Below are 16,006 nucleotides of genomic sequence, written 5' to 3'. Positions count from 1 at the left end.
TTCTGCCTCTCTATGCATGCCACGGTATACATGTGTAAGCACACGCATGCATGCACATGCCCACACATACACACAATAAAGAAATGAGATTAAAAATATTTTAAAAGAAGAGATACAGATGGCCAAGTTCTATATACAAAACTTTTCAATATCAGAAATCAAAACTACAAGAAGCTACTCTTCACACCACTCATGGAGTCTACCTTCAAACTCTGAGAGACAGTAAACCTTAAGAAGGATGTATAAAGAAAAGGAGCCTCAGCTGGGAGGATATAGTGGTATAGCTTTTACAGAAGAGTATGGAGATGCTTCAAAAAAACTCAGGAGACCAACTGCGTCATCCTCCTCCCCACCTCTCAAAAAACCTGTAAAGAGATGCTCTTTAAAGAGATGTATGTCTTCACTCTCATGTTCACTGCTTTCTCAAACAGCCAAGATGTGGGACCAGCCAAAGAGCTAAAGGGTGGAGAAGCGTGGGACCAACCAGAGTGCCTACGGGTCGGGGACTGTGAGCCCAAGCAAAGTGCTAATTGTGGAGGAATCTGAGACCAACTGAAGTGTCTATGGGCCAGGGAACATGAATGGAGCTGTGTCAGAGAGAAAGACAAGTTCTACAAGGCCTCACTCACATGCGCAACTCAAAGTAGGATGGTGAATGCCAGGGGCTGGAGGTTTGCAGGAAGTGGGGAGGCCTTGATCATACTCAACAAGCTCTCTATCAGCAAGCTCTCTAGCTCTCAGGAGATTTGCTCACTGTTAATCAGTAAAGCTCAGGAAAACACATACCTCTATTCTAGGTAGGTAATTAGGTAAGTGGGTGGGTGGACAGATAGATGGGTAGGCGAATGGGCAGGCATTGTTTTCCACAACTTGCAAGGAGAATGCTCAGGGAGTAGCCACAGATACGTCCTGGGCCTGACACTGACCAGCTATCTAAACATGAGACACTGACCCCCATATTGCTCTATCATTTGGGCAGCAACCAGCACCGGAAGGAGCAGACTGCTGCTGTGGCCCTAGGACCACCTCTGAAGGGACACAGAGCAAGGCAGCCTGAAGCAGGGAGCCCAGCATGAACCAACACACGGGGACCCACGGGTGAGAGGAGCCCCCAGGCTATGGTGTCGGTGTTGACACTAGCTGCTAGACCGCATGGTTTTACTTTATCAAGTTACCTTAGGCTGCGACTGCTGTTCCAACTCCTAACGTCCACGCCTGAAGTGTGTGGCCATCAAAACACACTCACCTTTTAGTAAAGAGAAAGTGAAGATGACTTCTGGTCATCTGAGATGACTAAAAGCCTAAAGGACACTTCAGAGAGCAAGAGAATGGCTGCTTTAAATATCCATCCTGGGTTTTTATTGTGATCATCAAACTGATTCCTCAAACGACACTGGCCACTAAGCACAATGGTCCCCACTGCTGTGTTGGTGCCAAAGGCCCCAGAAGTCACAGGTCACATGCTCTCTAGAAGATAACCTTGTCGAGAAGGCAAAAAAAATGTTGGACATGGCTCACACTCAAGTGGCAGAAAGATAGGCATCACGGGACAGAGAGGCCAACCTGGACTACCGAGTAAGACCATCTCAAACAAAAACAAAAAAAGGCAATGAAAATATAGTTCGTGATTTTACTTCTGGGACCTCTGTGCTTCAGTGAAAGTATTTCAACAAACTTTAGGTTCCAAAAGAAAACTACAGTTCTCCAGTCTTCGGTGATGGGGCCTCTTCAAATGGAGTGGCTTCAAAGGGAAATGCACAATAATTTCTGAACAAATTTGTTCTTAATTTTCCTTTCTCTCTACACTTAGAAATGCCCTTTTCCAGACAGTTGATTAAAGCTATAAAGGCAGTGGGACCATCAGTATTTCTTTTGACCAAGGGCCTATGTCAAGACTCACTGAGATACTAGGTTGCCACAAAGAAGAAAGTCAGGCTAAACCTATGGGCCGCTGAATCTTATTGTGGGAAGCCCCAACACTGCTTACTACTGCTGTCTCCCAATGCATAACTTATTAGCCAGCATGAGCCACCATCCACAGGAAGGGAAGGTAGCTCTCTGAGACCCTGGTTCTGTTTGTTTTGCTCACTAGCTTCTTAGCAGTACGAGAGGTGATGAAATTAACTCCAACCTCGATTCTACAGTCATTCCAGCCACTATGGGAAACACAGTGCATAACCAACAGGAACCTGGAAGGTCCACCCGCTTGCTTCAGGATGGATGCTTTCCTGGGATCCAGTTGCCTTGCCCGGAGATGCCCACTCTTTGCAGAGGGACAGCACCAGGTCTTTGATTCTGAAAACACTCGGTGACTTTGAGCTTCACAGTACAACAGTCACCTCCGTCCAGGCTGAGGACAAAGATTTCAGACTCAAACAATTGTGGCAGCTTTGACAGAGACAAGGCTGCCACTTCCCCACTGACTGCCCATCTCCAGCATCCCCCTCTGCAAAGCCAATAAGCCCCCTCCTTTCATACGAGTACCAGGAAAAACAGACTTTGCAATAATAGACAGATGGATTATCAGAGAAAGGGGTGAGGGAGGGACAGACGGACAGATGGATGGGTAGAAAGAGAGACAACTGCAGTGGCCCCTTCTTAGACTGACATTTAATTTTACAGTTGCAGCTGTATGCAATCATGATGAAGTCTCTCCCTCTTAGTAACTTCACGTGTAGAAAATGGAGGATCAGTTCTTACTGCAGGGCTTGACAACCTTGATGTTTGCTGTCTTTCTTTCTAAGCCTTAAGTTAAAGAAAACATTTTACAGTTTTCTTTGTCATATGCGATACCAGCATCCCAATACCCAATACTGAGATACAGTGATGTTCACCAGATACACCATAACATGATTACTACAAGACTGTAAGAGAGAATATGTTGACAGTAATTGGTGTAATTGTTATGTTTATTACTGTTAATAACTAACTGTGCCTAGTTACAAATTAAACTTTACCATAGGGATATGTAGCATAGATGTGGAAAACACACACACACACACCACACATCAGGTTGGTGCTATGCAGTTACGAGCATGCACTAGATTTGGCACTTGTCACACAGAAAAGCAAGGCTACCACATCCTGTATTATCACTTTCATTTTACAGAGGTAAAAATCTAAGTTCCAAAATCACATCCTAGGCAATGATTAGAGCTGCCATTTGCACCAGGGAGTCTGACTAGTGTATTCTCTTAATCCACTGAAACTGCCTTGGGCTATGAGGAGAAAATCCCTTTAAAGCACCAGAGATTCACCTTTAAAGTAACATAAATGTATTCTTTTCATATGACTTGCATGTATGTATTATGTATGTATGTATGTACGTATATACACACACCACCAATGCCTTCAACCTCACATCATTAACGATGACTACTATTTTTTTTAAGTGTTGAAGACATGGAAATGCTGGAATTCTTGTGCACCACTGATGAGAATGTAAAATGTTATAGCCACTACGAAGACCACTTTGAAGGGTCCTCAAAACAAAACAAAAACAACAACCAATCAAACACAATTCTTATTTGTTCTAGCAATCCTCCTGCAGCTAAACTCCCAAATGAACTGAGGACAGGAGATAAAACAGGCACCTGTAGACATGAGTTTACAGCGGCATAATTTGTAATAACCAAACAAAAGACTTGACCCAAGTGTGTGTGAATGGGTGGACGGATGGATGGGCAGACAAACGGAAGGCCAGACAAAACTGTGGCATATAAACAAAATAAAATATCGTTCATCCCAAGAAAGCAAGGGCACTTTGACGCATGGATAAACGCATGCCTTGGAGAGATAAGACAGTCACACAGGCAAACATTGTACACTTATGTGAGGTACCCAGTGAATCGAATGTGTAGAGACCCAAATTGAATGGTGCTGTTGGAACATGGAAGGGCGGGGATGATGGGAATGCACTGTTTCCCAGATTCAGAAACTCAGTTTGGGAAAACGAGGAAGTTCCGGATGGGAATGGGGAATATTGTGAGCGGAACGACCAAGGCTCGCTCACCCCAGAATGCTCAGAACGGTATCTTACATTAAACAGACCTTACTACAGGGTCTGCCTAAAACAAAACTCACAAAACAATGGTTTTAATAACTTACCAGTTAAATTATTAAAAATTTCCAAACTGCCGGGCGATGGTGGCGCACGCCTTTAATCCCAGCACTCGGGAGGCAGAGGCAGGTGGATCTCTGTGAGTTCGAGACCAGCCTGGTCTACAGAGCTAGTTCCAGGACAGGCTCCAAAGCCACAAAGAAACCCTGTCTCGAAAAACCAAAAAAAAAAAAAAATTTCCAAACTATATTGGATTCATGGGGATTCATAATTCATTTTGGATGTTCCTGAAGGCTGTTTTTTTTTAACTTTTCCATCAGCTAAACAAGGTTAGCAAGAGACCCCAGAGGCCCACTGTGAGGATTAAACAGTAGTATTTACTGATAAGGTCTAATGTTAACTGCTGCTGGCTGTTATCACAGACAAGGCCTGTGGTCTGCCTCACCTTGAGCCCTCTGGCATCCCTGGGTAATCCTAATTTACCTATGAGCTTCTGTTTTGGGAGACGCAGTTCTCTCACCGCCACCCTGGTACTGAGAACCTCACGTTCAACCATGACCTGTACCAGGATTCCCGGGGCACACTCCCCACGACAGAAGGCTAGCCGCGGCATGACTGCAAACTGCTCAGGACAGGCTCTTAGTCAGCCCCAGTCACAGCGTATGTACACTGCAGAGTCTGACCGAAGAGAAGAAGCTCAGTAAATACTGTACGGAACTTGGATGAGGACAGAAAGTCTCAGGCTGTGGTACAGCTCAAGGAGAGCATGCAAGGCCCGTGGCTCCACCCCCAGCACCGAAAACACAAACTTCTGAATCATCTGAACTTTCTAATATAAAGAACTGCTTTCCAGTTTCTTCTCCCACATACCAGCTCAGAGAAAAAGTCCAGCCCCAGAACCAGTACAGACAGTGAATTTGAAGCCAGAAATGACCCTTACACCAAGTGGGTTCCCGGGACTGAACCCGGGTCATCAGACTTGGCAGCATGCACCTCTGCCTGCTGAGCGATCCCACCATCTCCCTACCCCACTTCCTGTTTTCCAGAACTGGTCATGAGGTAAGAATGTGGCCTGTGTCACTGAAGTCTTCATCCTTCATCCACACGCAATGCTCCTCAGACCCCGCACAGCAATCCGCACACCGAGTCAGGTCCTCAGCAGCAGGTTCAGGGAAAGCAACGCAGGAGCCAGAGAACCTTGACCGATGAGTCAGCCATGACACACACAGACTTGACGAAGCTCAGCCCGAGCATGTGAGACTGTGCGTAAAATCCTGAGAAGAGGTATGGGAAAAGCTAGGACGTCAGCTTGACTAACGGTCCTGGCACTGATTTACGCCACATCCTCTGTAAAGTGGTCCTGGCGATTCTGGGCTCAGGATCCGCTGAAGACACTTGGCCACTCCAAGTTCCCCTCTGGAATCTTGATGGTCAAGTCCCCTTCACAAATCTGTATCTCCCTTGTGTTGCATCCTCCTCCTCCCTTCTCCAGCCCCACCCCTAACAAAGTGAGCAGCTTTACCAGAAAGAGGGGCACACGACGCACTATGTACATCTCTTGGGAGAACCTCACTCCCCCGGCTGCATGGAAATTTCTTCCCTTGAATATGGAGTGCACAAAGAGATGAAGACCGAATGACGGTAAATGGTGACAGGTCTCTTCCTTCAGATCCTGCATCTATTATTTTCCCGTCTCCTCCTACTCCCTTCAGCTGGTTTCTCTTCCTGCCCCTGACAACAGCGGAGCTACTTGCTGTCTCCATGGATAGGCACCTTCTGGATTGCACAGCACATGGCTTTGTTCTTTCCTTCTTTGGCACAGTGTTTCTGAAGTTCATCCATGTTGTAATGATACATATTTTTAGAATATCTTTTAGAAGTGGCTCAACAATCTTTGACTCCTGTATCCTTTGATATCTCTACTTTTACCTTTGCCTTTAAAACAAATAACAAGCAAGAATATAATTTGTTTTATTTATTTACTGTTTCTCCCCCCCAACCCCGCCGCCTTGGCCAGGTACTTACTAGGCAGCTCACCCTGGCCTTAAACTCAAAATCCTCCTGCCTCAGCCTCTGCCACTAGTGCTTAAAGGAAACAAAGGCCGACCCAACAGTGGTTTGGACAACAGTTTTGACACTCATATCCACCGTAACATCCGGCTTCAAAATACAGCCACTGGGTAGACAAAGAACAATGGTTTCCTCTGGAAGAGAGACTGAGCTCTTATTGAGATGTACACTCCAGCAACATCAATGTCAGGATAAGGCAGTTTTAGTCTGTGTCTGAAAACTAACAGTTAATGATGCTCACAAACAAACCTGCTGTCCAGCAAGGTTCGGCTTTCCACCTTAAAGCCCTCCAGTGTGGAGCCAAACAGCGGGATGGATTCTAACAAACCAACCTGTGCAGCAAACTACAGAGATCTTTTTTCTAACTGTAAGATTTTGTGATTCTAAAGATGTAAACTTTGCAAACAACATGAAGGCACTGAGTCTCTGAGGAGGAGGCTGGCACCTCAGATGCACTCTGGTAACTACTGGAGAGCTGCTGTGACTGGCATTCCCTTAACTCTGATGGATTCCAAAACCTGCATCAGTACCTGTATCCTAATGGCAGCATGTGGGGCAGGCCCACATAGTAGTGTCCAGGTTTTTGCATGAGAAGAGAGTGTAAAACAGCCCTCACCTTCTTGCCTGACATCGGTTTAGTTTTTTTATTTATTTATTTTGTATACAATGTTCTTTCTGCGTGTATGCCTGCAGGCCAGAAGATGGTTGTGAGCCACCATGTGGTTGCTGGGAATTGAACTCAGGACCTTTGGAAGAGCAGGCAATGCTCTTAACCGCTGAGCCATCTCTCCAGCCCCAATCGGTCCAGTTTTCAATTCTAACCCACATTTCCTAGGAAAGCAATAATGGACTGCCAGCAGAATAAAAAAGAGTAACACCAGTAGCCCTAGAGTAGCTCCAAGGAGGCTCAACAAGACAACTATCAAAGTGTCTTGTGGATTGTGTTTTCTGGGTCTAAACTTTGTAAATCAATCTCTCTCCCTCCCTCCCTCCCTCCCTCCCTCCCTCCCTCCCTCCCTCCCTCCCTCCCTCCCTTTCTCTCTCTCTTTCACACACACACACACACACTTCCCACTTTGCTACAATCCAACTTTCTAAACAATGTATAAAGATGGGTACTCGGGAGGCAGAGGCTAGAGCACTTGCGTTTGAGAATAGCCTGTGCTACACAGTGGTATCCTGTCTTTAAAAGTCAAAATAAAGGACTGAAGATGTATCTTAGGGGTAGAGTCCTGGCCCATCATGTGCAAAGCCGGGTTTGATGCCCAGAACAACAAAAATCGATACTCCAAATAAATAACAACTTCCCATGGCTCTGTTTCCTAGTGAGAAGTTGGCAAATGAGGTGAGAGGAGAGAAGAGGAGAAGGGGATCCTGGGGGACTGGAAGAACAAAGCTGGGTTCTGTTCTGCAGGGCTCAGGACTCAACACTGGCCTTGTGCACACCAGGCAGACACTGAGCCACCTGGACATCTCGGGAGAACTGGTTCTGAACATCTCCCTCACCTGGTACTGAAGTCCAGAGATGCTAAACCCTTACTGGCAACTAGCACAGCGTTTGCATCAGCCCAGGCACGCTGTCTGTCCTGTATACTTTAAATCACTCAGAATCACAATTCCATTCTTAACTATCAGTGTCAAGTCAATGCTCGTCATAGTTCTTTTTCTCAAATATTTCCAACCTGCAGCTGGCTGAATCTGAGGCCACAGAACCCAAAGGCTATGAAGGCTAACCGGTTGTGTGTGTTTTTCAGGGATGTCAGCCCAAGAGAAAACTCTGCCCTGGGAGAACTGAAGAAACGGCATAAGTTCTGAGCTTCCTAGGAATTCTGCTGGTATCAATGGCCACTTTTTACTCCTAATGTATCATGTATTTTTTTTTTTTTTTTTTTTTTTTTTTTTTTTTTTTTTGGTTTTTCAAGACAGGGTTTCTTTGTGGTTTTGGAGCCTGTCCTGGAACTAGCTCTTGTAGACCAGGCTGGTCTCGAACTCACAGAGATCCGCCTGCCTCTGCCTCCCGAGTGCTGGGATTAAAGGCGTGCGCCACCACCGCCCGGCTATGTATCATGTATTTTTTAAATCAGCCAAAACACAGGTGATAGATGGGTGAATGAATGGCCAGTCAGCTAACTTTCCAACACTAAGCCAGAGCCAGTAGAGCTGGTCTACCCAAAGCGGGTGCCATTCCCCAGGAGATCACACATTATTCTGACTTGCTAATTCACTGCGATTTAGGCAGGTTACAAGTTAATTTGTGGATTTTCCTTTTTGTCCACTAGAGAGGCCAACAGCTTCTGCCCTTCAGAAAAAAAATTGCCACAAGAGCTATGGTTTTACCTATAGAACATTTCCCAGTTTTGTTTCTAACTTGGCATTCTTTTTTTCAAGTCTTTCCCAACAGAATATATAAATCTCTTTAGTGATTTGGGAGCCAACGCTAACATCCTGTGGAATCCACATTAAGGAGTTAACTTAATCTAAGCAAATCTCTGACACGTGGTCACGAAATGCTTGCAGGGAAGCCATGCAGTGACATTTTGAAATCTGCACTTTGACCAGCTAAGTCCTCTTCTCAGTCACTACTGGTCAGCTCACACTTTCTGTCTTTGCAATATTTCCATTGAGACCGTTTGATGACAAAAAAGTTTATGTCATCGTTATTTTTTCCTGTTCATTATACAAATGTTACAAATAGTTTTAGCAGTTAGGGATGATTTTTAAAGACTAGAAAGATAAGTCATAATTTTTTTCTAAAGATGAAAAATGTTTAAAAACCAATCCAATTTTATCAATCCTGTAGATGTTAACACCAGGAACAACCCAATCATTTTCTGTCCCACTGTGACTACAGATACCTTTCACTGTAGAGGAGGTTAACCAAGTCACAGACACCTACAGAGGGACCCAAGGCCACCACACGGTAGGAAAACAAAACCTGACTTCTTCACCACACGACAGTGTCTCTCAAATCTCACCTCATTCTACAAATGTCCAGTGTGATCTTACCATGCACAATTCCTAGTGCCACTGAGACAGAGTCAGTGAGCATCTGGGCCAGCATCATACAGGAAGTGTCAGAACCGCTGCCTATAAAGCTGTCACCCCCAGTGATTTATTTGCAATTACCCTGCCTTCGGATCTCTCAAAGCATCCTTGTGTGTATTCAGTTTCCTGGGCACGGAGTTCCTGCAGCACATCTCGGGGCTGCTTCCTTGCGCTTCGTGCACGCTCTGCAAGGGGCGGAACAACAGCTTTCTATCTGGATACGCCTAGTGCCAGGATCAACAAAGGCTTGCAAAGCATTAAGTGAGCAGATAACGTGGAAAGAACACTAGACATCTGTTCTAGACAAAGAGGAACATTTGTGATGTGCTCGAGAAAGAGACAGCTATTTCTATTTGATGTTATGAAGGTTACGGTTTTAATACAAAAATAAATAGTACTTACTCTATGCACATTAAATTTAAGAGACAATGTAAGTGTCAGTGTGTTCTCAAAGACTGGAGAATAGTACTTAAAAGCATTGCTTACTTATAATGGGCCACTTGATGTCAGATCTGGAGCCCTGTGGGAGAGCGCCTGCTTCTAATCGACCTCACTGGGTACTTTGTAGAAACAACACCAAGGTACCAGCTGGCAACCCCGCCCAATGTGCTGGATGTAAGAGGCTAATAGAAAATGTTCTCCCCCCGCCCCGGATGTTCTGAATGCTGCATTGCATGCTGTGACCTCGCTAGGGTTTCTTGGCACAGTCAGTATTAACTGCTGCAGTTGCAGTTTTCCCCATGCAGCGGCCATTCACCTAATATGGAACGTGAAATGTCAGCTATATTTTTAACGGATCCACAAAACAAAATTTACGTATTATCATAATACCCAAGAATACACCTACAGTCCTACAGGTTTGCCAGCCATGAATCCAGAGTATTACTTAAGATCATTAATTCAGCTTTTCCCCACTCGGACTTTTCTGACAACTTGTAAGCAAGTGTTAATATGTATCTACATTAACCAGTATGAGTTGTCTCTGGTTCTTTCCACCCTCGTTTTCCAGTGGAGTAAAAGGAGATACTGAAGTAAAGCGAACAAATCAGTAACTTGGGAGACAGATAAAGGGAAACGAAAGTTCCCCTACAGACGACCAGCACCCGACAGAGTCTGGTGCCGAACTACATCATCCCAAACAACCCTAAGAGCTGGCCAGGCTTGGAAGATGGCAGAGCTCCCTTCTCCTGCTGGTGTGAATTGAAAATGGTGCCGCCACTTTGGGAAAACAGGGGTAGGTCCTCAAATACATAGTTAGCATGTGACCCAGCAACTCCCCTTCTAAAGACAGGCTCCAGAAAACTGAAAACCTATGAACACACAAAAACATGTGTTTGAAGGTTTATTTATATCCACAACAATGAAAAAGTACAAACAAACCAAATATTCAGAGATGGATGGAAGAATAATTCTGGGATTTGTCCATAAAACTGTATTTTCCCCTATAAATAGGAGGTACTCCACATCCTTCACAGAGGAACCTAGAAAATATTATTCCAAAGAAAAGACACTAACTGCAAAATGCCACATACTCCATGACTCTGTTTGTATGATATGTCTTGAATACGCACATATGAAGTAGCAGAAAGCAGGTTAGGAATTGCCAGGGACAACAGTTCAGCCACAGAGTCAATGACATGCTAAAGGAAATCCCTGTCTTTCTAGATGAATGCAGGGACCAGGTCAGCCCTGGCGGTGGGGAGGGGCTTCAGTGAGATCCCTCAGGGAGCCCACCGCACAGTTACTAGTTAACTCCCAGGCTTGTACAAACCACCTTTCAAAAGTCTGAGTAGGGTGAACGGAGAATCGTTAATCCTTATCTACGGAGTGGCTGGAGCCTCGTATGAACCACATCTAAGAACACACAAAGCACCATCGTAACTCCCATCTTGTTTCTCTGCACAGTGAGCTGTAGTTTGCTGCCAATGGTTCTCCACACTTCCAACCATGTGCCCCGTACTGAAAAGAGCTGGGGAGTGATCCCTTACAATGTCTATCACATTCTTATAGGGCCCAAGAAAGAAAAGTTTCCATTAATTTAGCTGTATGAACAAGCCAACAATGCCTCCACCTGGTCATGTTTCAGTCAAATACTTTAAATGATGTCAAGTTTGGGACTTTCCTAGTAAGAAATCTGAAAATGCATATTGACAAGTTTCTTACCCATAATTTATCATTTAACCATCCTGCTGGAGCACCAAAGTCTTGAGTCTGGGATCTCTGGTTCTAAAGGCCTTTCAAAGTCTCTGGATGCAGCTATGGGGTTCACACACAGTAGAGCAGAAAGGACCACTGAGGTCCAAATGGCTGTGCTATTGGCCCCAGGACTCAAAGATTGGAAAGTGGACCTGGGACTTGAAGAGGGGAAGGTGAATCTCTTCTACAAATTCTTCAAACTCCAGTCTGTCTTCTGTGTTTTTGGAGTTCTTATTATGAATTCCATTTTGGACTTATCATAGGGTATCAGCACCGCTTTGTAGAGTTGGGGTGTTGGTCTTGACTGTAAACATGGCTGGATTGAGAGATGGCTACTGAAGCATACTTCTCAGTGTGTTTGTGAAGGTATTTCCAGAGAAGATTGATATGAGAGACAGTAACTGGGAGGAAAGAAATGCACCAAATGTAGGCAATGCCGTCCAATGGTTTGGGGGCCAAGACAGATAAAGAGCTATGAGAGAGGACAGCCAGTCCTTGAAGCAAGCTCCACGCCTTCTGCACAGTGCCCCTGCCAATGCTGTTGTGCTCCGCCAACCTCACACTCTGGCCTCTTTGGTCTTTCAAAGTGAGCTCAACACCAGCGACTGTCCAAGGAGCCTCCAGGCCTTCAGTGCCAAACTAGCCCAACTTTTTGGACTGAGCAGCCACTGGGGTTCTCAACCTCTCCAGCATGAGGACCGCCACTGCTCAATAAATCCCTTTATAATCCATAATTATACAACACATGTAGAGGCCACGGGTTCTATTCCTGCAAGGAAGCTTGACTCATACACTGCTGGTCACATTTCCTACTGCGCATTACCTGGGAACTCCCCATAAGTGTTCTGTTTGAAAGAACGGCTTCAACCCCTAGCACAGGGCCTGGCACACAGCAGAACTCCAAGGATCATCGTTTAGCCAATGAGTAGCTTTGTGGCCAGATTCACTGAGTTAGTTTCCTTCAATCTTGGAAGGCCTGAGGTATTTTTGTCATGGCATTGCTAAGTGTCAAGCCAAATGGACTCTGTAGAGAGAATCTAGCCTGCCTTGCCTAAAAAACCTCTGATGTCATGATGTCATAGCTATTGGTTCTTCTCTAGACACTCGAGGCACCAACCTCTGTGGAGCCTTTTCATTTGCATGCTATTCCTCTATTCCTGATCTTGTTTCCTCTGCCCATTTTGAGAACCCAAATGCAATCTGTTTCTGCAGGGACCGATGTGCCTGAGTGGTCACTATCACATTCCCAGCTTCAGGTGCAATGACCCCTCTGAGTTGGGAACATCTCCACCAGGGTTCACCCCTTTCATTGTAATCCAACCACACAGAACCTTCTCTCTCTCATTTCTCTCTTTTGTATCCCCCCCCCCACCTCAAGACAGGGTTTCTCTGTGTAGTACTGGCTGTCCGGGAACTCGTTCTGTAGACCAGACTGGCCTTGACCTGCTTCTGTCTCCTGAGTGCTGGGATTAGAAGCATGTACCACCACGTTCGGCAGAAGCTTTGTCTTCAACACACAAGCAGTTCTCCACACCATCTTTGTCTATACCTACAACCCTGAGAACACAAATACTCCTCAACTTACCATGGGGACATATCCTGAAAAAATCCACCGTAAGTTAAAAATGCCAAGCTAAAAAATGCATTGCCTTCACTGACCCTACCAGACAGCCCACTCTGGAGCACACAACAATGCAGGGATCAGCGCTTCTTCCTCACGATTGAGGGACTGACTAGAAGAGACCACTTTTGCAGCCCAGCAAAGAGAAAACTGGCCGCATGACACCAGGCTAAAGAGCAACCAAACTGAAAATCTAAAGGGATTACCGAAGATGCATGACTTCTAGACCACAATAACAAAGGAAAAACAAGCTCAGCAGCAACAACCCTGCCTTGACAAACTATCACAAATCAACCATCTTCCTGCCCTTGAGTCACCCAGTTTCTACCCACTCTACACGCGGGTCTTTTGGCCACTCCCTCCTGTCCACTCCAAGTTACTCTCTACCCAGAGCTCGGTGACTTCTCCTCAACCTTGATTCCACGCTTCAACTCTACAGTCTACTCATCCAGTGTCTACATTACCAGGCCCTAAGTCTTTCTGGACAGCCCTTGTCACAGAATTACATCCAATGTCCCTTCTTGGATAAAGCTCAATCCTCAAGTTCTTCATCCTGCACAGCCCTTACCTGTAGGAATTCTCAGAAACCGTCCAGAGTGCTCACTGCCTGCAAGGACAGTATGTAGGCTTTGCTCAACAAAAACAAAACAAAACAAAAACTGAAGTCTGAGAGCAATGCATGTTCCCTGGATTCTTCTGCTAGTTTCACCCACATGGAAGACCATTTTTTTTTTTTTTTGCCATGGAGCTTCTCAAATCTTCTAGGAGATTCTAAAGTTCTGTCTCCATGACACTCCTTTCCATAAGTATAACTAGAAGCGGATGAGACCATATCTAGGCTCTGGAGTCTGGGTAAAGTTGCCCTTCTTAGGGTCCTCAGCCTTGGGGAGAGGAGGGAACAGTAGAAGTTAACATCACGGGCCTCCACACGAAACACACACTACCTACCAGGATTTCACGTCTTAACTCAGAAGAGACACAAAAGACCAGTGTTCTGGGAGACATCTATATTTAAGGGGGGCTGCCCAGAGGAGGGCTAGAATAGCAGGTGTCACCTTCACAATGCAGACTCGGGTGAAGGGTGGAAAGACTCAAAATGCCAAGGGTGCAGAGGATGATTATGTCCCAAGCAATGGTTCCTGCTATGCAAACGGAGAGACCACTGAGTAAGTCAGGATCGCTTCCCTACTCTGAACGGGCAAACGGTCACGCAAAGCCCTCGGAGATACAGGCCTAATGAGGCAGCTGCACCCCATGCTCCCATTGGACTTCCAGAAAAGAGGGGCGTGGAGAGACAGAGGACAGTGACTGGGGGTGAGAGGGGCTGGGAACCGCAGAGCAAAGACCGTCAGCAATGACCTAGTAAGTCAAAGAGAGCTCACTGTGTGGGTAGCAGTACAGGGTCTAATAACAACAGATGAACTGGGGACACCACCTTGGAAAAAGTCCCTCCTGTCAGGAAGACTGTATGCAACCCAATGTTCCCTGGAGCAGCCCCCTCCAGAAGGATGAACAGAAGTCTCTTCTGTGGTGCGGCTCAGTCTGCATAAACGCACACCCACACAACTGAGCCCCACTAAGGCCCCACTAACTAAACAGCAAGGTCCGAGTGACTGCACAGAAAAGTAACCAGGTTCTCCATGAATGTGCCAATTAGCATTTCCCAAGTATATCCAAAGCCAAATGTGCTCAGCTCCTTTGGTCTTCCTATTCCTTCTCATTGGGTTGATGGCATCACTAGGTCCAACTCTGCACTCGGCTTCCTTGGTCTTCCTTTTTCTTCTCAGTGCACCAACTGTTTCACTGGCTTCAGCTCTCCTCCCTAACTGTGGCCCGGAAGAGCACTTCTAAAGCTTGTGTTTTCCATGCAGAAAACTAGCAAGCCTGCATCATCACCATCTTTTTTCAGCTCCTCGAGACTTAAGGCTGAGAAATCCTGAAAGGTTAAAAGCACCAGGCCTGATATGGTAGCAAGATTCAGACCCCAAGGTCATTGTGGAGTCACTTGGGCTGGGAGTTTGGCTCAGACAACATAACTGGAAGAGTTTGCTTATTGTGGTTTTGCTTTGTTTCCAGTGCCGGGGATCCAGCTATAACCTCAAGTATGCTAGAAAACCTCAACCACTAGGTCACACTCCCAGCATAGTATTCCGGGAGTAAGTAGTGTGTGTGTGTGTGTGTGTGTGTGTGTGTGTGTGTGTGTGTGTGTGTGTGTGGTGTTTGCAGGCACACATATGTATGTTTGGTTACATGTGCCTGATATCATTTCTCAGGAACGCCACCTATCTTTGTGTGTGTAAAGGGGGGCAAGGTGTTATGTTTATGTTCCTGGGGTGTGTGCACATGTATATGGGGTGCACATCTGTATGGAGGCCAGAAGTAGTTGTTAAGTGTCTTCTCCCAGCACTCTCTGCCTTCGTGTTTAAGACAATCTCTCACTGACCCTGGGACACAAATTCTGCTAGGTTAGCTGGCCAATGCGATCTGGGGGTTCACAGACATACACCAGCGTTCCCAGCTTTCACCTGATGCTGGAGATCCAAAAGCCAGTCTTCATGCTTATATGGCTAGCACTGTACCGACTAAGCCACCTCTCCAGCCCAAATCCCCTATCCCCCCCCCTTACTCTTTTTGAGACAGGTCCGGAGATCTACCTCTCTCTCAGATTCCCCACTGCTAGGATTGCCACCGCACACAATTTCTTATGTTGGTTCTGGGGACAGAACTCAGGTCCCAGCCTGGTAATCGCTTTTCTGCCTGAACCACCTCTCCAGTCTCTTCTGGTTTTATTCAGTTCTGGAACCTCACGTTTCCTGCATTGGTTTTGCCAGACCCTTTATACTGTTCCCTCATCTAAATCCTTCTCTCTGTGACAACTTACCAGCCCCCAGCACATGCGTGGCATGAACCACAGTGTTTCTTTGACAGGTCACAATACTTCTGTGGAGTATGGCTAATTTCAATTTGCTGGCCAAGCATCTGCTTCTCCTGATGCTATTCCCACACCTGCCAGC

General features: G+C 45.9%; 1 protein-coding gene across 5 annotated transcripts in view; it reads right to left on the bottom strand.

Moving 5' to 3' along the window:
• Spata13 (spermatogenesis associated 13) overlaps window positions 1–16,006 on the bottom strand; it is a 285,474-nt gene that overhangs the window by 93,328 nt on the left and 176,140 nt on the right. For 2 of the 5 annotated variants that reach the window (XR_012908001.1, XM_075950252.1), the window contains exon 1: window positions 4,544–4,663. The exons of the other annotated variants lie outside the window; for them this stretch is intronic. The gene's annotated coding sequence lies outside the window, so the exon portion shown is untranslated. Of the gene's footprint in view, window positions 1–4,543; window positions 4,664–16,006 lie in introns of those variants that run through there. 5 annotated transcript variants of the gene reach the window in all.

Source organism: Microtus pennsylvanicus, chromosome 15 (assembly GCF_037038515.1).
Source record: "Microtus pennsylvanicus isolate mMicPen1 chromosome 15, mMicPen1.hap1, whole genome shotgun sequence".
In the NCBI taxonomy this organism is placed as follows: Eukaryota; Metazoa; Chordata; class Mammalia; order Rodentia; family Cricetidae; genus Microtus; species Microtus pennsylvanicus.
The sequence above is the reverse complement of the archived record's forward strand: the minus strand, read 5'-3'. Positions and strand labels throughout refer to the sequence as shown.